This window comes from Triticum aestivum, chromosome 5D (genome assembly GCF_018294505.1).
Source record: "Triticum aestivum cultivar Chinese Spring chromosome 5D, IWGSC CS RefSeq v2.1, whole genome shotgun sequence".
Classification (NCBI taxonomy): Eukaryota; Viridiplantae; Streptophyta; class Magnoliopsida; order Poales; family Poaceae; genus Triticum; species Triticum aestivum.
In genome coordinates, this window is record NC_057808.1 from 277,654,625 (window position 1) to 277,675,619 (window position 20,995).

Sequence of the window (20,995 nt, forward strand, 5' to 3'; positions counted from 1 at the left end):
TTCATAAGGTGGCCTGATTTTTGTTCTAGGAAAGTGTTCCATACCTTTCCTCAAAGGAAATTGGAACTTAATATTGCCTTCTTTCATATCAATCACGGCACCGATAGTGCGTAAAAACAGTCTACCAAGAATAATTGGACAAGACGGATTGCAATCAATATCAAGAACAATAAAATATATGGGCACATAATTCCTATTTGCAAGAATAAGAACATCATTAATTCTTTCCATAGGCTTTTTAATAGTAGAATCCGCCAAGTGCAAATTCAAAGAGCATTCTTCAAGATTGGTAAGACCAAGCACATCACATAAAGATTTCGGAATTGTAGAAACACTAGCACCCAATTCACACAAAGCAAAACACTCATAATTTTTAATCTTGACTTTATAGTAGGTTCCCACTCATCATGCAATTTTCTAGGAATTTAAACTTCTAATTCCAACTTTTCTTCCAAAGCTTTCATCATAGCATCAACAATATGTTTAGTAAAAGCTTTATTTTGTTCATAGGCATGGGGTGAATTTAGCATGGATTGCAACAAAGAAATACAATCAATCAAAGAGCAACTATCATAATTAAAGTCTTTGTAATCCAAAAGAGTGGGTGCATCACTAGCTAAAGTTTTGACCTCTCCAAACCCACTTTCATAAATGTTCTCAACAAGATTTTCACCCTCCGAAATATTGGGACGCCTTCTACCTAAAGTTGACGCTTCTCCAGTCCCTTTTTCATCATTCTTATCTTTACTAAACAAGGAATCAATAGAAGAATCACCAATCATTTTAAGATCTTCATCGTCTTTGCAAGAATAATTACTAGAAAACGCATTTTCTAGAAATTCTCTTTTAGCTCTAAACATAGCAGCTCTTTTCTTACTTTCATCCATAGAAACATAAAGAGCTTTAATTGATTCATCTACTTTAGGCACAAAAATTTTCATCTTGAGATTTTCCACATCAAGAGCAATTCTATCAACACTTCTAGACAAATCATCAATCTTATTCAACTTTTCTTCTATGGAAGTGTTGAAAATCTTTTGTGTGTTGATAAATTATTTAATATTATTCTCAAGATCAGACGTATTCCTATTATGTCGGTGTACAGAAGTAGGGGCTCTCCTTTTAACCCCTTTACTTGTGCACGGGCAGTCGGAGCCGCGCCCGCGGCCACACTTAGCAGGGCAGACGAGGGAAGCCGGAGAGAAGCCGGAGCACAAGATGGTCAAGGCAACGCCAAGACCTGAAACACCAAAGAGCAAGAGGGCGAGGTGGACTCCCCCGGCAAGGCCCTTGCTGGGGCGGCCTCCGCGGCCCCGGCAAAAGCCTTGCCGGGGCAACTTGCCCAGTACCAACAGAGCGAGCCACCATTGAGCCCAAGAGTTCCAAATGCCGCCAACGACTACGTTGGAACCAAGGCTCGGGAGGCACCTCTGTGGTGGCATGCAGATCTTTGTCAAGATCATAAACACACGAGATCAGATGAGGACCAGAAGACGACGACCCTCGGCGGGATCCTAGCCGAGGAAATCCACAAGACCCCTGGCAAGATCCTTGCCGGGGACGACCACGACGCCACGGCAAGATCCTTGCCGGGGCCCTGGCAGGGGCCTTTCCGAGGGCATCACCGGGGCCACAGCCAGGCCCGTTCCTGCCAAGACACCACCGCCGTCCCCATGCAGCTGCCAGCTCAACTAGCTGGGCATGCACCTGCGTGGCGACGAGCAGCCTCTACACCGACCCAGCAAGCACCTACGTGGTGGCATGCAGATCTTCGTGAAGGCTCCACCATCGCGCCAGCCCAGCCGCCAGCCAACGTGGCGCCACGATGCCTCGTCAAGTCAGACGCGTGTCGAAGCCAGGCGAGGCGGCGACAGCTGGGACGTGCTTCCTTGCCGTCCCCGATAAAGCGAGAGGGGCACATTGGCAGCGCATTAAATGCGTTTGTTCGATGGTGCCAGAGGATAGACTCATCTACTGTACACCTTTCCACCTCCTGTGTGCCACTGTGGCAGCCCCTTTTCCTATAAAGGAGGCCCGAGGCGACCAGGAGAAGGATTCGGATCTTTTGGGCAAGTCACGCCCGTAGCTAGCTCAAGAACACAAGAACACTCAAATACATCCACCAAAGCAGGACTAGGGTATTACGCATCTCCGCAGCCCGAACCTGGGTAAATGATCTGTGTGCTTCCTGCCAGACCCGCTCTTTGCATGACCCTGCGCCCGCCAACCGTAGAAGGGACCCCAGTGATTCCATAGGTGTCGATTTCTCCCGACATCTTTGGCCCGCCAGGTAGGGGGCGCGCAGTTGTGGAAATCTGGCCTGGCCGGAGCAGCGGCTTCATCATGGCCGTTGTTCCAAGGAAGAAGACGACCAAGCTTGACGACACCATCTGTAGATGCGGTGGACGCCCGTGCAATGACAGGAAAGCTAAGTCGTGCGGAACTTTAAACAATTTCTTCTTATATATAAGGTTATTGTCCTCGAAGGTCCTGCCCTATGTATGGAAAACCTGCACGCAAAGGGGCCCCTTCGCTATTGGCAACGCCCTTGCTCTGTTTCGAGTCCGCTCAACAGCCCAAGCGGTCGCGTCGAGAGCGGCAGGGTAGCCTTCCGCGATTGGCAACACTCTCGATTCTGACCCGAGTCAAGCTCGACAGTTCGAGCGGCCACGTTGAGAGCGGTAAGGTGGCTTGCCTGGCAGCAAGCACACCCGGCAGGCCACTTGGGATCCGTCCTCAAGACGCCGCAGCCTGGGTTTACGCGCCGGCAAGCCTACCCGGTTAACGTAGGGTGGACATACAAAGGGGGGATCAAACAGGGAAGTAACATGCATAATATTAAAAGTGCTGCAGAGTTATATTACACCAATTGTTGCTGCGGTTCTAACTAAAGATAAAAATTTGTCTTGGTCATGAACCTGCAGCGGCGGTGAGAAACAGGGTGCCTAGTCCCGGTGCAGGCCCTGCACCCTCTGGATTCTGTCGATACGGCTGATGATGGGCTCGATACCTCCTTGAGCACCGTGAGGTTCGCATCCTCCGGCAAGCTCTCCAGCGCAGCGTCGAAGTCGAGGTTGGGATTCCAGTGCGCCACCTTGGTGAGGACCTTGGTCATGGCAGCCCGGCAAAGCCTCCGGGCCTCATCGACCAGAGAGGCCGCCCGGTTGGAGTGAATATACTCCAGCGCTCCAAGAACACCCTCGAAGAATAGGGTCAGCTTGGCGTTGGGGCTCACGTTGCGCTCCGGGGTGTATCTCACATTTGGCATCCCCATGGTGGCCAGCTGCATGGTGATCCTGCCGGCGACGTCTTCGAGGCGACCGATCCAGCGGTTCTCGCCTTCCACAAAGTCCTTGTGGTTGGCGGCTTCATTCTTCCGCTGCTGCTTCTCGTCCTCCAAATCCCTGGCCGGGGTCTCCTCCCGAGCCTTGGCCTCTGAAAGCATCTTCTCAAGACCCTCCAGCTTCAGCTTCAGGTCTTTGATGGAGTCGTTGGCCTTGGAGAGCTGTTCAGCCTTGCCGAGGACTGCGCCCTGTGCCTCCACCAGGGCACCGTTGAGCGTGTCCTTCTCCTTGGCCAGCTTCAGGGCCTGATCCTTCAGCCCATCCCGCTCCACCTCCAGCTCCTTCACCTTGCCGGCGTGAACCAGAGCCTGGGCATTGAGCGCCTCCTTGTGCCTCTGCTCCAGCTCCTGGGTTCGCTGCACGACGAGCTGCCCCACCTCCTCGTCCTTGCCGCGGAGCGTTGTGGCGAGCTTCTCTTCACGCGCGGCAAGGTCCTGTTCCTGGGAGTTCAGCGCGGCCTGCTGCTGGTGCCGAGCAGCCTCGGCCTGGGCGACCTGCTGCTCCGCCAGTTCTCGGGCCTTCTTGATGTCGGCCTGCTTCATGACAAGCTCCAGCTGGCGCTCGGCCAGCGCGTCCTGGACGGCCTTCAGGTCCTCGTGAGCCTGGCGGAAGTTCTACTTGAGTGGTAACCATAGAAGCATGTTTACTAATGAGTTTAAGTTCACCTTTAACTCTAGACATATAATCACCCAAGTGTTCAATCATATAAGCATTTTGTTTTAGTTGTCTACCAAAATAAGCATTGAAGTCTTCTTGCTTAACCATAAAATTATCAAACTCATCTAAGCATTGGCTAGCAAACTTAGTAGGCGGGATTTCAGCTTTATCATATCTATAGAGAGAATTTACCTTTACTACCTGTGTCGGGTTATCAAGACCATGAGTTTCTTCAATAGGTGATGAATTAAGATCATATATTTCTTCAACAGGCGGTAAATTAAGACCATGTACTTCTTCAATAGGAGGTAAATTCTTAACATCTTCAGCTTTAATACCCTTTTCTTTCACAGATTTCTTTGCCTCTTGCATATCTTCAGGACTGAGAAATAGAACACCTCTTTTCTTCGGAGTTGGTTTAGGAATAGGTTCAGGAGCTGGCTGAGGAAGTGACCAATTATTTTCATTTGTTAACATATTATCCAATAGGATTTCAGCTTCATCTGGTGTTCTTTCCCTGAAAACAGAACCAGCACAACTATCCAGGTGGTCTCTGGAAGCATCGGTTAGTCCATTATAAAAGATATCAAGTATTTCATTTCTCTTGAGAGGATGATCAGGCAAAGCATTAATTAATTGGAGAAGCCTCCCCCAAGCTTGTGGGAGACTCAATTCTTCAAGTTGCACAAAATTATATATTTCCCTTAAAGCAGCTTGTTTCTTATGAGCAGGGAAATATTTAGCAGAGAAATAATAAATCATATCCTGGGGACTACGCACACAACCAGGATCAAGAGAATTAAACCATATCTTAGCATCACCCTTTAATGAGAACGGAAATATTTTAAGGATATAGAAGTAGTGAGTTCTCTCATCATTAGTGAACATGGTGGCTATATCATTTAATTTAGTAAGATGTGCCACAACAGTTCCAGATTCATAGCCATAGAAAGGATCAGATTCAACCAAAGTAATTATATCAGGATCAATGGAGAATTCATAATCCTTATCAGTAACAAAGATAGGTGAAGTAGCATAAGCAGGATCATATTTCATTCTAGCATTCAGAGTTTTTTGTTTAAGCTTAGCTAATAATTTCTTAAGATCACTTCTATCATTGCAAGCAAGAAAGTCTCTTTTAGTTTCTTCATCCATAACATAGCCCTCAGGCACAACAGGTAATTCATATTTATTGGGAGAGCCTTCATCATCACTCAAATCAATATTATCAGTTTCAATAATTTCATTCTCTCTAGCCCTAGCAAGTTGTTCATCAAGAAATTCACAAAGTGGCACAGTAGTATCAAGCATAGAAGTAGTTTCATCATAAGTATCATGCATAGCAGAAGTGGCATCGTCAATAACATGCGACATATCAGAATTAATAGCAGAAGCAGGTTTAGGTGTCGCAAGCTTACTCAAAACAGAAGGTGAATCAAGTGCAGAGCTAGATGGCAGTTCCTTACCTCCCCTCGTAGTTGAGGGATAAATTTTTGTTTTTGCGTCTTTCAAGTTCTTCATAGTGACCAGCAGATATAAATCCCAAGAGACTCAAAGAATAGAGCTATGCTCCCCGGCAACAGCGCCAGAAAATAGTCTTGATAACCCACAGGTATAGGGGATCGCAACAGTTTTCGAGGGTAGAGTATTCAACCCAAATTTATTGATTCGACACAAGGGGAGCCAAAGAATATTCTCAAGTATTAGCAGTTGAGTTGTCAATTCAACCACACCTGGATAACTTAGTATCTGCAGCAAAGTATTTAGTAGCAAAGTAATATGGAAGTAACGGTAACGGTAGCAAAAGTAATATTTTTGGGTTTTGTAGTGATTGTTATAGTAGCAACGGAAAAGTAAATAAGCGGAGAACAATATGTGAAAAGCTCGTAGGCATTGGATCGGTGATGAAGAATTATGCCGGATGTGGTTCATCATGTAACAGTCATAACATAGGGTGACACAGAACTAGCTCCAATTCATCAATGTAATGTAGGCATGTATTCCGAATATAGTCATACATGCTTATGGAAAAGAACTTGCATGACATCTTTTGTCCTACCCTCCCGTGGCAGCGGGGTCCTAATGGAAACTAAGAGATATTAAGGCCTCCTTTTAATAGAGTACCGGATCAAAGCATTAACACATAGTGCATACATGAACTCCTCAAACTACGGTCATCACCGGGAGTGGTCCCGATTATTGTCACTTCGGGGTTGCCGGATCATAACACATAGTAGGTGACTATAGACTTGCAAGATAGGATCAAGAACTCACATATATTCATGAAAACATAATTGGTTCAGATCTGAAATCATGGCACTCGGGCCCTAGTGACAAGTATTAAGCATAGCAAAGTCATAGCAACATCAATCTCAGAACATAGTAGATACTAGGGATCAAACCCTAACAAAACTAACTCGATTACATGATAAATCTCATCCAACCCATCACCGTTGTAACGCCCCGAGACCGACGCTTCAGAAGACTTCCATATTTCGTGATCACTGTGTGTTTCTTTTGTGCTTGCTCTTTTATTTTATTTTTTTGCATTGCATCATGGCATCACCCGCATTACATCGGCACTCGTTGCCGTCATTGTTTTTAAAACTTGCATCCGCTCGTAGTTGCCGTGTCCCCCTTTCTTTCGTTGACCGTTCCGAGACCAACCCTTGTTATTCGTTTGTCCTCTTGCCTAAACCGGAGTCTCACCGTACAGTGGACAGACCCCCCCCTTGTGTGCGCGTCCGAAGTTGTCCCGAACCCGAACCGGACTTTCGTTACCGTTGAATCCGGATCATCCCCAAACATCTATAAAATATCTCCGTTTTGTTATTTGGACGCCCATAGCCTATTTTTCTCGACCATTGATTTTGATCGGAGGGACTAGGTAGCCCCTAACCTAATCCCCTGCTATATATACTCGTGATCCAACCCTAGAAATTAGGAGCCTTGTCCCATCCCCATTCGGCCGCCGCCACTCCAAGATCTTCATCGGGATCCCCATCCCACCAACCACCACAGCCTGAGCTTCCTCCTCATTTTCCCCATCACACCAATCCGCCCGCAGCCTGCCCTCCTTGCTACGCGAGCTGCCTCCCGAGCTCGTCCTCCTGTGGATCCCCTCGATCCCTGCCTTACCGCGTCTGCCTCCCGCTCCAACCTCGTCCACCAGCAGCTCCGAACGCCGCAGATGAGTACAACGCCGCCCCTTCCCTTCCTTCTACCTCTGCCTTCCTCGCTCTCTCAACTCGCTCTCTCTGCTTGTCAAGAGGAGCTCCGCCATGGCCGCCCAGGGCCTTCTCTTGCCTCGATCCGTCAAGCCCGCCGCCGGGAACGACCTCCACCTCCCAGGGCCCCGGCGACCTCACCGTCCGGGCCTCCTCCGCCGTGCCCGCCGCTGCAAGTCCCTCGCCGCGCCGCTCCTCTGTTTCGTTGGAGCAGAGACGAGGCGACTGCTTCAGCCGCTGCCCTGATCCGGTCGCTCCGCCTTGGGTCCGGCCGGATCCCCTTTGACTTCGCCGTCTCCCGCAAGTTCCAGGGCGCCGCTGCTCTGCCTCATCCTCGCCGGAGTCCAAGCCGCGCCTGCTGCCTCCCCTGCTTCGCGTCGAACCGCTCCAGCCCGCTCGCGTTGACCAAGCCAAGCGAGCGCCTCGGCCTAGCCTGCCGCGCAAGTCGGCCCAGCCCCAGCTCCAGCCGCGGCTTGCCAGCTCCTTCACCAAGCCGGACCATCTTCTCCTCTGGGCCCAATGTGAGCAGCGCACCAGTTCCAGCCCGATCTATTTTTTTCTGCTCTGGACGATTTATCTAATTTCCAGAGAAACTGCATGTTTACAGCAAAACCCTCCATGTTCATGCTTTAATAACTCCACAACCATGCATCAGATTAAAATGTTTCAAACATGTAAAATGCTTAGAATTTTGTGTAGATTAATAATATGCAACTTTCATCCCATGTAATAATGTTTAAATTGCTGTTTGATTAAATTTGCTCAAATGCCATGTTAAAATGATTTATTCCATAACTAAATAACCGTAGCTCGGATTTAAATAAACTTTATATGTAAATGGGGTAGAAAAATGCCTAGTTTAACATGGTGCACTTCATTTTGCTGTTTAACAACATTAAAATTGTGTTTAGGGCAGAACAGTACCAAATCTAAAATATGCACATGAGGATTTTCCGGAATTGTTGTTGGTTGTTCCGGCCTCATTTAAACTTGCCTAAATAGTTAGTTTACTTATGCTTCTCCTCTTGCCATGTTAATCAACTTTTAATATTGTTCGGTACATAACCGAGAGAACTAAACAATTGTTGTGGTGTTTCATCAATATGCAACTCGTTGCATATTGAGCTCCACTTAACTTGTAGTTTCGTTTGTGCACTTTGCCATGCCATGCCTCTTTAAACCGGACATGCATCATACTTGTTTGTGCATCATGCCATGTGTATGTGGTGGTTGTTTAACATGTTGTTTTGCTTCTTTCCGGGTTGCTTCTTTCGTTAGCTTCGGTTTCGTTCCGGAGTTGTGAGGATTTGTTCGACTACATCCGTTTGTCTTCTTCATGGACTCGTTCTTCTTCCTTGCGGGATTTCAGGCAAGATGACCATACCCTCGAAATCACTTCTATCTTTGCTTGCTAGTTGTTCGCTCTATTGCTATGCTGCGCTACCTATCACTTGCTCTATCAAGCCTCCCAAATTGCCATGAACCTCTAACCTTTGTCACTCTTCCTAGCAAACCGTTGTTTGGATATGTTACCGCTTTTGCTCAGCCCCTCTTATAGCATTGCTAGTGGCAGGTGAAGATGAAGATTGCTCCATGTTGGGTTATGTTTATGTTGGGATATCACAATATCTCTTATCTTAATTAATGCATCTATATACTTGGTAAAGGGTGGAAGGCTCGGCCTTATGCCTGGTGTTTTGTTCCACTCTTGCCGCCCTAGTTTCCGTCATACCGGTGTTATGTTCCTTGATTCTGCGTTCCTTACGCGGTTGGGTGATTTATGGGACCCCCTTGACAGTTCGCTTTGAATAAAACTCCTCCATTAAGGCCCAACCTTGGTTTTTACCATTTGCTACCACCTATCCCCTTTTCCCTTGGGTTCTGCAGACTCAAGGGTCATCTTTATTTTAGACCCCCCCGGGCCAGTGCTCCTTCGAGTGTTGGTCCGAACCGAGCTGCCTGCGGGGCCACCTTGGGGAAACTTGAGGTCTGGTTTTACTCGTAGCTAGTCTCATCCGGTGTTGCCCTGAGAACGAGATATGTGCAGCTCCTATCGGGATTTGTCGACACATCGGGCGGCTTTGCTGGTCTTGTTTTACCATTGTCGAAATGTCTTGTAAACCGGGATTCCGAGACTGATCGGGTCTTCCCGGGAGAAGGTTTATCCTTCGTTGGCCGTGAGAGCTTATAATGGGCTAAGTTGGGACACCCCTGCAGGGTTTAAACTTTCGAGAGCCATGCCCGCGGTTATGTGGCAGATGGGAATTTGTTAATATCCGGTTGTAGAGGACTTGACACTTGACCTTAATTAAAACGCATCAACCGCGTGTGTAGCCGTGATGGTCTCTTTCCGGCGGAGTCCGGGAAGTGAACACGGTTTCTGGGTTATGTTTGACGTAAGTAGGAGTTCAGGATCACTTCTTGATCATTACTAGTTCACGTCCGTACCTTTGCTTCTCTTCTCGCTCTTGTTTGCGTAAGTTAGCCACCATACTTGCTTAGTCGCCGCTGCAACCTCACTGCTTTACCCCTTTCCTACCCTTAAGCTTAAATAGTCTTGATCTCGCGGGTGTGAGATTGCTGAGTCCTCGTGACTCACAGATACTTCCAAAACAGTTGCAGGTGCCGACGATGCCAGTGCAGGTGACGCAACCGAGCTCAAGGGGGAGCTCGATGAAGATCTTGTTTGTTGTGTTGTTTCTTTTCATGTTGATCAATAGTGGTGCCCAGTTGGGACGATCAGGGATCTAGCAGTTGGGTTGTCTTCTTTTCTTTTGGCTTTGACCGTAGTCGGTCTATGTATGTACTCTGAATGATGTATGAATTTATTATGTATTGTGTGAAGTGGCGATTGTAAGCCAACTCTTTATCCCTTTCTTGTTCATTACATGGGATTGTGTGAAGATGACCCTTCTTGCGACAAAACCACAATGCGGTTATGCCTCTAAGTCGTGCCTCAACACGTGGGAGATATAGCCGCATCGTGGGCGTTACAAGTTGGTATCAGAGCCATCCCCGACTTAGGAGCCCCCTGCTTGATCGAATCGCTGGCGTTGTTGAGTCTAGAACAAAAATGTTTTGAGCGATTATATATATCGGAGAGTAGGATTCTTTTTACTCCTCAGTCCCTTCGTCGCTCTGGTGAGGCCTCCTGACGTAGAAGTTTTGACTCTTCTCTCCTCAAATTTCACTAAAAAATTTTAGGATCACGCGGGTATCTTGGAATCGTTCCGATGGTTTTGTGACGAGAACATTGTTCTTGGTGCCTCCTGACATTTAGGGGTTGTGGCAGTGTCCCGGGGAGTTGAGCTCCGAGGTGTTGTTGTCACAATTTTATCGTTGCAGTTCTGGAATACCTGAGTTTCGCCGACATCGAAATCTCTTTTATGCAGTTGTTGGTGAGATCACCTCGACGCCACCCAGTACTGGGGCGGGAGTTCGGGAGTATTGCCATAACTCGTATAACGGATGCTTTTCGAAGGTTGAGGTACATGATTTCCGAAGGTTTCTTGGTTATGTGTTGAAGGATGGATACAACTGGATCTAGGTATTGTTAGTTTGGGTGATATATTTTGTGTCCCCTGTATCCCCAACACCTGATTGCATAACCAGAAAGTTTCGGGAGTTTATAAGTGGGAATTCAAGTAGCTCCTAGGATATCTTTCCGACAGATGCATAATATGAGATTGGGGTTCGACGTCTAGTGGTCCGCCTTTCCACGGTTGGTTTTATAGTGGTCTCGTAGTGTCTCAAAGAGTCCTTGGCTATGCCGACTCGGGGACACTTCGTATGTCATGTGCATTGCCTTGTACATGATGGTGTTGTACGATCGAGCCCGTGTGGGCCCCACCACGAAAACTTCGGACGAAATCTCTATCATATGTTTGTTCCGGCTTATTCTGCAAGCCAAATCCTTTGTTTTGTTTTAAGTTGTGGTATTTGAGTTGCTTCAATGACAAATGTTGATTCCATACCTTATTCTAGGTGGTGTTCTCATATTTCTATGTGGATGATAATCCTTCTTGATTATCGAGATTGTCATGCCAATTCTTTCCAACCGACGTGCTCTTTTTCAAGTGGATCCGTTCATTTCAACATTCGCAAGATCAATTCTCAGTTATTTGCAATGGTGTTTGCTTCATCCGTCCCAAGTTGTCTTTGTTTTCCCGCCCTCCCACCCTTTTTCTTCAAGGACTAAGATTTCTTAACCAAGTATTCTTTTTATTGATGGGAAGTCTCTCCATTCTTTTCCGTCAATGTTCTTATCTGGTGATTTCCCATGAAGATACTAACGGAGCTTCAAGTTTATTATTCTTCGTTCCTTTTCTTCTGTGGTGGATTCAATTCAAGCTTTCGGTGTTGACCATATTCCCTTCCTTGTTTCAAGTGTTTTCGTTTGCCGGTGTATCTTAATCATTCCCCGCTTGCTTTTCAATTGTTCCGGAGTGCTGAAGATATCTCTGAAGATTCGTGTTTCCACTCCGCATCAATTCTAACTATTTCGAGGTTGTTACCTCATTCAAGCCATTTAATTCAACCGGTGCTATCTCCTTTTCAAGTAATCTTTTCAACGGTGTTTCTTTTGAGTGGGCCCTAACCCACAGGTCTTTCCCCAGGATCTTACCTGACTCTTATAATTCTTTCCGGAGTTATTCTCAAATTCATTGCAAAGTTTGATGTAAGAATGAATTATCATCAGTCAAATGTCTTTCTCCAAGATTTTTCAAATTCTTTTCATTGTTGGTTCAACCTTTCTAATTTTCATCCCGAAGTATCTCAACAATTCATGGTGGTGTTTCTCATCATCATTCTCAACATTTGAAGACCGAAGAAGAGTTTCCCTTAAACCTTGTCCATTCTCTTGAGGATTCATGGTTCTAGCTTATGCCATCCTCTCATAATTGTTTTCGATTGTGAGAATTCTTTTCTTACCCATCCGGAGCATTTCAGAGTTGTTTTCATTTCTTGATCATCCAAAGGCCATCATTTCAGAAGATTTCTTCATTCTAAGTTTTCAGCTTCGTTCTCCAATTATTCTAAATCGATGTCTCTTCGTTCATCTCCATATTCTCCCGGTGCTTCGTTTAAGTATCCTCTAGTCAGCTCATGATCTATTCGTTCTCATGTATCTAATTTCCCTCGAGTATTTTCGCGCGTTCTTTAATTCTTACGGTGTTTCGTCCTCTTTTCTTCAATTGTTTTCAATTCTCGCGGTGGTTCGTTCAAGATTTTCTCTTCCTTCGTTATCATATCAATTTATTCGTTGTTTCAATCCTACCGGTGGTTCGATGAAGACCTTCGCAAGTTTGCGCAATATCTATCTTAATCTTGTCTACGAGAATAAGTAGTATGCCAAATCCATTGCTTGTCATCAATTTAATTGGTGAAGGATATGCATAACATAATTCTTATTCTTGTTTCCCCCAAGTGATTAATTCCTTCTTCCGGAGTTCGTTCATGACATCAAATTCTCGGTTCCAAGTTGTTCATCTTTTCTTTCCGGAGCTCCAAGTTATTTCAATTATATCATTTCAAACCTTCATCTAATCATTGCAAGGCTTCACCTTGTGTTGTCAACTTCTCTTTCTTTTTATCATCCTTTTATTACCGGAGTTCTTCATGGAGGCTCTACATGGTGGTTCATCAAAGATTCTTTTTATTCTTCAATTGTTCTTCAAGATTTCTCTTGAAGTTAAGATCCTCCGAGCTATACTGTGAAATAAACATGGTGCTCAACACATGTTTTGTTTTGAGGAGTTCTAGCACTCTCCATCTTGCATTCTGAAGTGCAATTCGTTCTACCTTATCATTTGAGGTGGTGTTATCTCATTCTTGACAATTTGAGTTCGTGTTCCATGTTTCACATGTTGTCAAGAATGAGGTATTTTAAATCCTTTAATCTCTTCGTTGGAGTTATCTTGGGTTATATTTCACCTTAAGCTTTCCCTAAGGATTGTTGCTATTTATGGTGCTTATAAATGACCCAACTTCTTCATTTGTCCTCCCGGTGAAATAAGTTTCTCGTCTCCTTGTTGATATCAATCTAATCATTTGTTTCCGTTGGTGGCAGAAGCTCACCTCATAAATTTTGAGATGTTTCCATAAGCCCACTATAAGCTTATTCTTTTCGTTGTTGGTTTTCCAACAACTCCGTTCAATCCTACTTCGTAAGGATGCTCTTTAATATTCATTTATGGTAGAGATGTTGGTTTGATTCTTCGTTCTATTCACTCCAACTATCTAACTATCATGCATTGTTTCCGAAGGCTTTGTGATGTTGCTCTCTTCGACCAATCATCTTGTTTTGTCAAGATCATGTAATTTTTCCTTTCTTATCCGTTTAGCCCGAGTGTCGTGTTTTCATTCGAGTTCTCTCATCTTATCAAGTTTTGTCTCCTTCCTCAACCGGAGTGCTGTCTGAAATTTTTCTTACCCCTTGTGCCATTCTTTCATTAGTTCTGGAGGCAGTGTGTTGTTAAATTCATCGAGTATCCTCTCATCTTGTCAAAATCATGTTCAATTCCTTCCATTTACAGTCGGAGTGCTGCCCAAATTATATCATTCTTATTCCTTCCCTATCTTGTTTTAACCGGAGTGGTTTAAATATCTATCGTGCCACTTAACCTCAAGGTTCTCATGGTGTTCCTTGTTTTCCATTTACTACGGAGTGCTCTCAATTGGCTTATCTCCGTTGTGTCATTTCTTTCGATTTGTTCAACCCCGCAAGGTTCTTTGGGTTCACTCATTTGTCTAAGAAGCAATTAGTTTTACCTCTTCTCTTCCTCTTCCGTTTTTCTCCGGTGCCATCCTAGATCTCGGGACGAGATCCTCTTGTAGTGGTGGAGTGTTGTAACGCCCCGAGACCGACGCTTCAGAAGACTTCCATATTTCGTGATCGCTGTGTGTTTCTTTTGTGCTTGCTCTTTTATTTTATTTTTTTGCATTGCATCATGGCATCATCCGCATTGCATCGGCACTCGTTGCCGTCATTGTTTTTAAAACTTGCATCCACTCGTAGTTGTCGTGTCCCCCTTGCTTTCGTTGACCGTTCCGAGACCAACCTTGTTATTCGTTTGTCCTCTTGCCTAAACCGGAGTCTCACCGTACAGTGCACAGGTCCCCCCTTGTGTGCGCGTCCGAAGTTGTCCCGAACCCGAATCGGACTTTCGTTACCGTTCAATCCGGATCATCCCCAAACATCTATAAAATATCTCCGTTTTGTTATTTGGACGCCCATAGCCTATTTTTCTCGACCGTTGATTTCGATCGGAGGGACTAGGTAGCCCCTAACCTAATCCCCTGCTATATATACTCGAGGTCCAACCCTAGAAATTAGGAGCCTTGTCCCATCCCCATTCGGCCGCCGCCACTCCAAGATCTTCATCAGGATCCCCATCCCACCAACCACCACAGCCCGAGCTTCCTCCTCGTTTTCCCCATCACACCAATCCGCCCGTAGCCTGCCCTCCTTGCTACGCGAGCTGCCTCCCGAGCTCGTCCTCCTGTGGATCCCCTCGATCCCTGCCTTGCCGCGTCTGCCTCCCGCTCCAACCTCGTCCACCAGCAGCTCCGAACGCCGCAGATGAGTACAACGCCACCCCTTCCCTTCCTTCTACCTCTGCCTTCCTCGCTCTCTCAACTCGCTCTCTCTGCTTGTCAACAGGAGCTCCGCCATGGCCGCCCAGGGCCTTCTCTTGCCTCGATCCGTCAAGCCCGCCGCCGGGAAGGACCTCCACCTCCCAGGGCCCCGGCGACCTCACCGTCCGGGCCTCCTCCGCCGCGCCCGCCGCTGCAAGTCCCTCGTCGCGCCGCTCCTCTGTTTCGTTGGAGCAGAGACGAGGCAACTGCTTCAGCCGCTGCCCTGATCCGGTCGCTCCGCCTTGGGTCCGGCCGGATGCCCTTTGACTTCGCCGTCTCCCGCAAGTTCCAGGGCACCACTGCTCTGCCTCGTCCTCGCCGGAGTCCAAGCCGCACCTGCTGCCTCCCCTGCTTCGTGTCGAACCGCTCCAGCCCGCTCGCGTTGACCAAGCCAAGCGAGCGCCTCGGCCTAGCCTCCCGCGCAAGTCAGCCCAGCCCCAGCTCCAGCCGCGGCCTGCCAGCTCCTTCACCAAGCCGGACCATCTTCTCCTCTGGGCCCAATGTGAGCAGCGCACCAGTTCCAGCCCGATCTATTTTTTTCCTGCTCTGGACGATTTATCTAATTTCCAGAGAAACTGCATGTTTACAGCAAAACCCTCCATGTTCATGCTTTAATAACTCCACAACCATGCATCGGATTAAAATGTTTCAAACATGTAAAATGCTTAGAATTTTGTGTAGATTAATAATATGCAACTTTCATCCCATGTAAAAATGTTTAAATTGCTGTTTGATTAAATTTGCTCAAATGCCATGTTAAAATGATTTATTCCATAACTAAATAACTTGTAGTTTCGTTTGTGCACTTTGCCATGCCATGCCTCTTTAAACCGGACATGCATCACACTTGTTTGTGCATCATGCCATGTGTATGTGGTGGTTGTTTAACATGTTTTTTTTGCTTCTTTCCGGGTTGCTTCTTTCGTTAGCTTCGGTTTCGTTCCGGAGTTGTGAGCATTTGTTCGACTACATCCGTTTGTCTTCTTCATGGACTCGTTCTTCTTCCTTGCGGGATTTCAGGCAAGATGACCATACCCTCGAAATCACTTCTATCTTTGCTTTGCTAGTTGTTGGCTCTATTGCTATGCCGCGTTACCTACCACTTGCTATATCAAGCCTCCCAAATTTCCATGAACCTCTAACCTTTGTCACCCTTCATAGCAAACCGTTGTTTGGCTATGTTACCGCTTTTGCTCAGCCCCTCTTATAGCGTTGCTAGCGGCAGGTGAAGATGAAGATTGCTCCATGTTGGATTATGTTTATGTTGGGATATCACAATATCTCTTATCTTAATTAATGCATCTATATACTTGGTAAAGGGTGGAAGACTCGGCCTTATGCCTGGTGTTTTGTTCCACTCTTGCCGCCCTAGTTTCCGTCATACCGGTGTTATGTTCCTTGATTTGCGTTCCTTACGCGGTTGGGTGATATATGGGACCCCCTTGACAGTTTGCTTTGAATAAAACTCCTCCAGCAAGGCCCAACCTTGGTTTTTACCATTTGCTACCACCTATCCCCTTTTCCCTTGGGTTCTGCAGACTCAAGGGTCATCTTTATTTTAGACCCCCCCGGGCCAGTGCTCCTTCGAGTGTTGGTCCGAACCGAGCTGCCTGCGGGGCCACCTTGGGGAAACTTGAGGTCTAGTTTACTCGTAGCTAGTCTCATCCGGTGTTGCCCTGAGAACGAGATATGTGCAGCTCCTATCGGGATTTGTCGACACATCGGGCGGCTTTGCTGGTCTTGTTTTACCATTGTCGAAATGTCTTGTAAACCGGGATCCCGAGACTGATCGGGTCTTCCCGGGAGAAGGTTTATCCTTCGTTGGCCGTGAGAGCTTATAATGGGCTAAGTTGGGACACCCCTGCAGGGTTTAAACTTTCGAGAGCCGTGCCCGCGGTTATGTGGCAGATGGGAATTTGTTAATATCCGGTTGTAGAGGACTTGACACTTGACCTTAATTAAAAAGCATCAACCGCGTGTGTAGCCGTGATGGTCTCTTTTTGCGGCGGAGTCCGGGAAGTGAACACTGTTTCTGGGTTATGTTTGACGTAAGTAGGAGTTCAGGATCACTTCTTGATCATTACTAGTTCACGTCCGTTCCTTTGCTTCTCTTCTCGCTCTTGTTTGCGTAAGTTAGCCACCATACTTGCTTAGTCGCTGCTGCAACCTCACTGCTTTACCCCTTTCCTACCCTTAAGCTTAAATAGTCTTGATCTCGCGGGTGTGAGATTGCTGAGTCCTCGTGACTCACAGATACTTCCAAAACAGTTGCAGGTGCCGACGATGCCAGTGCAGGTGACGCAACCGAGCTCAAGGGGGAGCTCGATGAAGATCTTGTTCGTTGTGTTGTTTCTTTTCATGTTGATCAATAGTGGTGCCCAGTTGGGACGATCAGGGATCTAGCAGTTGGGTTGTCTTCTTTTCTTTTGGCTTTGACCGTAGTCGGTCTATATGTGTACTCTGAATGATGTATGAATTTATTATGTATTGTCTGAAGTGGCGATTGTAAGCCAACTCTTTATCCCTTTCTTGTTCATTACATGGGATTGTGTGAAGATGACCCTTCTTGCGACAAAACCACAATGCAGTTATTCCTCTAAGTTGTGCCTCGACACGTGGGAGATATAGCCGCATCGTGGGCGTTACAACCGTCCAGCAAGCCTATGATGGAATTAGTCACGCACGGCGGTGAGAATCATGAAATTGGTGATGGAGGATGGTTGATGATGACGATGGCGACAGATTCCCCTCTCCGGAGCCCCGAACGGACTCCAGATCAGCCCTCCCGAGAGGTTTAGGGCTTAGTGGCGGCTCTGTATCGTAAAACGCGATGAATCTTTTTCTCTGATTTTTTCTCCCCGAACACGAATATATGGAGTTGGAGTTGAGGTCTGTGGAGCAACAGGGGGCCCACAAGGCAGGGGCGCGCCCAGGGGAGCAGGCGCGCCCCCACCCTCGTGGATAGGTGGTGGGCCCCCTGGCCTTGATTCTTTCGCCAATATTTTTAATATTTTCCAAAAATAAGTTCCGTGGAGTTTTAGGTCATTCCGAGAACTTTTGTTTCTTCACATAAATAACACCATGGCAATTCTGCTGAAAACAGCGTCAGTCCGGGTTAGTTCCATTCAAATCATGCAAGTTAGAGTCCAAAACAAGGGCAAAAGTGTTTGGAAAAGTAGATACGATGGAGACGTATGAACTCCCCCAAGCTTAAACCTTTGCTTGTCCTCAAGCAATTCAGTTGATAAACTGAAAGTGATAAAGAAAAACTTTTACAAACTCTGTTTGCTCTTGTTGTTGCAAATATGTAAAGCCAGCATTCAAGTTTTCAGCAAAGATTATAACTAACCATATTCACAATAACACTTAAGTCTCATGTTTACTCATATCAATGGCATAATCAACTAGCGAGCAATAATAATAAATCTCAGATGACAACACTTTCTCAAAACAATCATGATATGATATAACAAGATGGTATCTCGCTAGCCCTTTCTGAGACCACAAAACATAAATGCAGAGCACCTTTAAAGATTAAGGACTGACTAAACATTGTAATTCGTGGTAAAAGAGATCCAGTCATAGTCATACCCAATATAAATTAATAGTAATGGATGCAAATGATAGCGGTGCTCTCCAGCTAGTGCTTTTTAATAAGAGGGTGATGACTCAACATAAAAGTAAATAGATAGGCCCTTCGCAGAGGGAAGCAGGGATTTGTAGAGGTGCCAGAGCTCGATTTTAAAGCAGAGATAAATAATATTTTGAGCGGCATACTTTCATTGTCAACATAACAACCAAGAGATGGCGATATCTTCCATGCTACACACATTATAGGCGGTTCCCAAACAGAATGGTAAAGTTTATACTCCCCCTCCACCAACAAGCATCAATCCATGGCTTGCTCGAAACAACGAGTGCCTCCAACTAACAACAGTCCCAGGGGGAGTTTTGTTTGCAATTATTTTGATTTGATTTGCATAAAGCATGGGACTGGGCATCCCGGTGACCAGCCATTTTCTCGTGAGTGAGGAGTAGAGTCCACTCCTCTTGAGAATAACCCGCCTAACATGGAAGATACGGACAACCCTAGTTGATACATGAGCTATTCGAGCATACAAAACAGAATTTCATTTGAAGGTTTAGAGTTTGGCACATACAAATTTACTTGGAACGGCAGGTAGATACCGCATATAGGAAGGTATAGTGGACTCATATGGAATAACTTTGGGGTTTAAGGATTGGATGCACAAGCAGTATTCCCGCTTAGTACAAGTGAAGGTTAGCAAAATACTGGGAAGCGACCAACTAGAGAGCGACAATAGTCATGAACATGCATTAAAATTAATAAACATTGAGTGCAAGCATGAGTAGGATATAATCTACCATGAACATAAATATCATGAAGGCTATGTTGATTTGTTTCAACTACATGTGTGAACATGTGCCAAGTCAAGTCACTTGAATCATTCAAAGGAGGATACCACCCCATCATACCACATCACAACCATTTTAATAGCATGTTGGCACGCAAGATAAACCATTATAAACTCCTAGCTAATTAAGCATGGCATAAGCAACTATAATCTCTAATTGTCATTGCAAACATGTTTATTCATAATAGGCTGAATCAGGAACGATGAACTAATCATATTTACAAAAACAAGAGAGGTCGAGTTCATACCAGCTTCTCTCATCTCAATCAGTCCATCATATATCGTCATAATTGCCTTTCACTTGCACGACCGAACAATGTGAATAATAATAATAGTGCACGTGCATTGGACTAAGCTGTAATCTGCGAGCATTCAATAAACAGGAGAAGACAAGGCAATATGGGCTCTTGGTTAAATCGACAATAATGCATATAAGAGCCATTTCAACAATTCAATCATGGTCTTCTCCTATTGACCCCCAAAGAAAAGAAATAAAACTATTTACACGGGAAAGCTCCCAATAAGCAAAAGAAGAACGGGAAATCTTTTTGGGTTTTCTTTTTAATTATTACTACTACAGCAAGAAAGTAAACTAACTTAAAGCTACAACTATTTTTTTTGGTTTTTCTTAAGGTTTTTCAAACACACAAGAAGAAAGCATAAAAAAGAAAATAAACTAGCATGGATAATACAATGAAAGAGTATGAGCACCGACATCTAGCAATGAGTGTGTAAACATAAATGTAATGTCGGTGGGAAATACGTACTCCCCCAAGCTTAGGCTTTTGGCCTAAGTTGGTTTATTGCCACGGATGGCCTGGCGGATATCCAAAGTTGTAGTTGGGGTCGTACTGAGATGTAGCGGCTATCGCATCGTGGGCTGCAGCTTGGAGGCGAGCTGCCCTCGTCCTCCTTTAGTACTCATTTGCCTCCTCCCTGGTTATAAAATGTCTCCCATTTGCCTGAAAGTCAAAGAGAGTAGGTGCAGGAAGAACAATATTGACGGCGTGACGCCTGTCAAAGTTTGTCGGTACTGGAGAGGTGGTTCATTCCTCTCGACAACCTGATGGTGAATCATAGCATTAAAGTCTAGATAAGTAGGAGGCAATTCAATATCATCATCGCGTATGGTTACACCAGGAAAATCAGCTAAGCGGGTTGCATAAATTACACCAAAGAAATCTCCATTAAATCTATTATTATGCAACCTACGTGCAACAATGGCTCCCAAATTATAACGTTTATCTCCTAACACAGCGCTCCTGAGAACACTGAGGTCAGGGACACACATATGACATGCTTCATCTTTACCATTTATGCACCTACCTATAAAGAGAGCAAAATAATGTATAGTAGGAAAATGAATGCTCCCTATGGTAGCTTGTGCTATATCTCTAAATTCCCCCACAGTTATACTAGCAAGAAAATCTCTAAATTCAGATTTGCGAGGTTCACTAGTACTACCCATTGTGGAAGTTTGCAAGCAGTAGTAAAATCCTCTAAGTCCATAGTATAAGAATTTTCATAAAAGATCAAACAGGACAGTTTGAGAATTGCGTGAAGATGAAAATTCAAACCTCCTCACAAAGGAACTAGTGAGATAGTGGTACTGACGGCACTTTTCTGCCTCGAAGCTCACAAGATCAGCGTTACGCAAATATGCGTTAAATTCTTCCTTGATTCCCGCTCGATC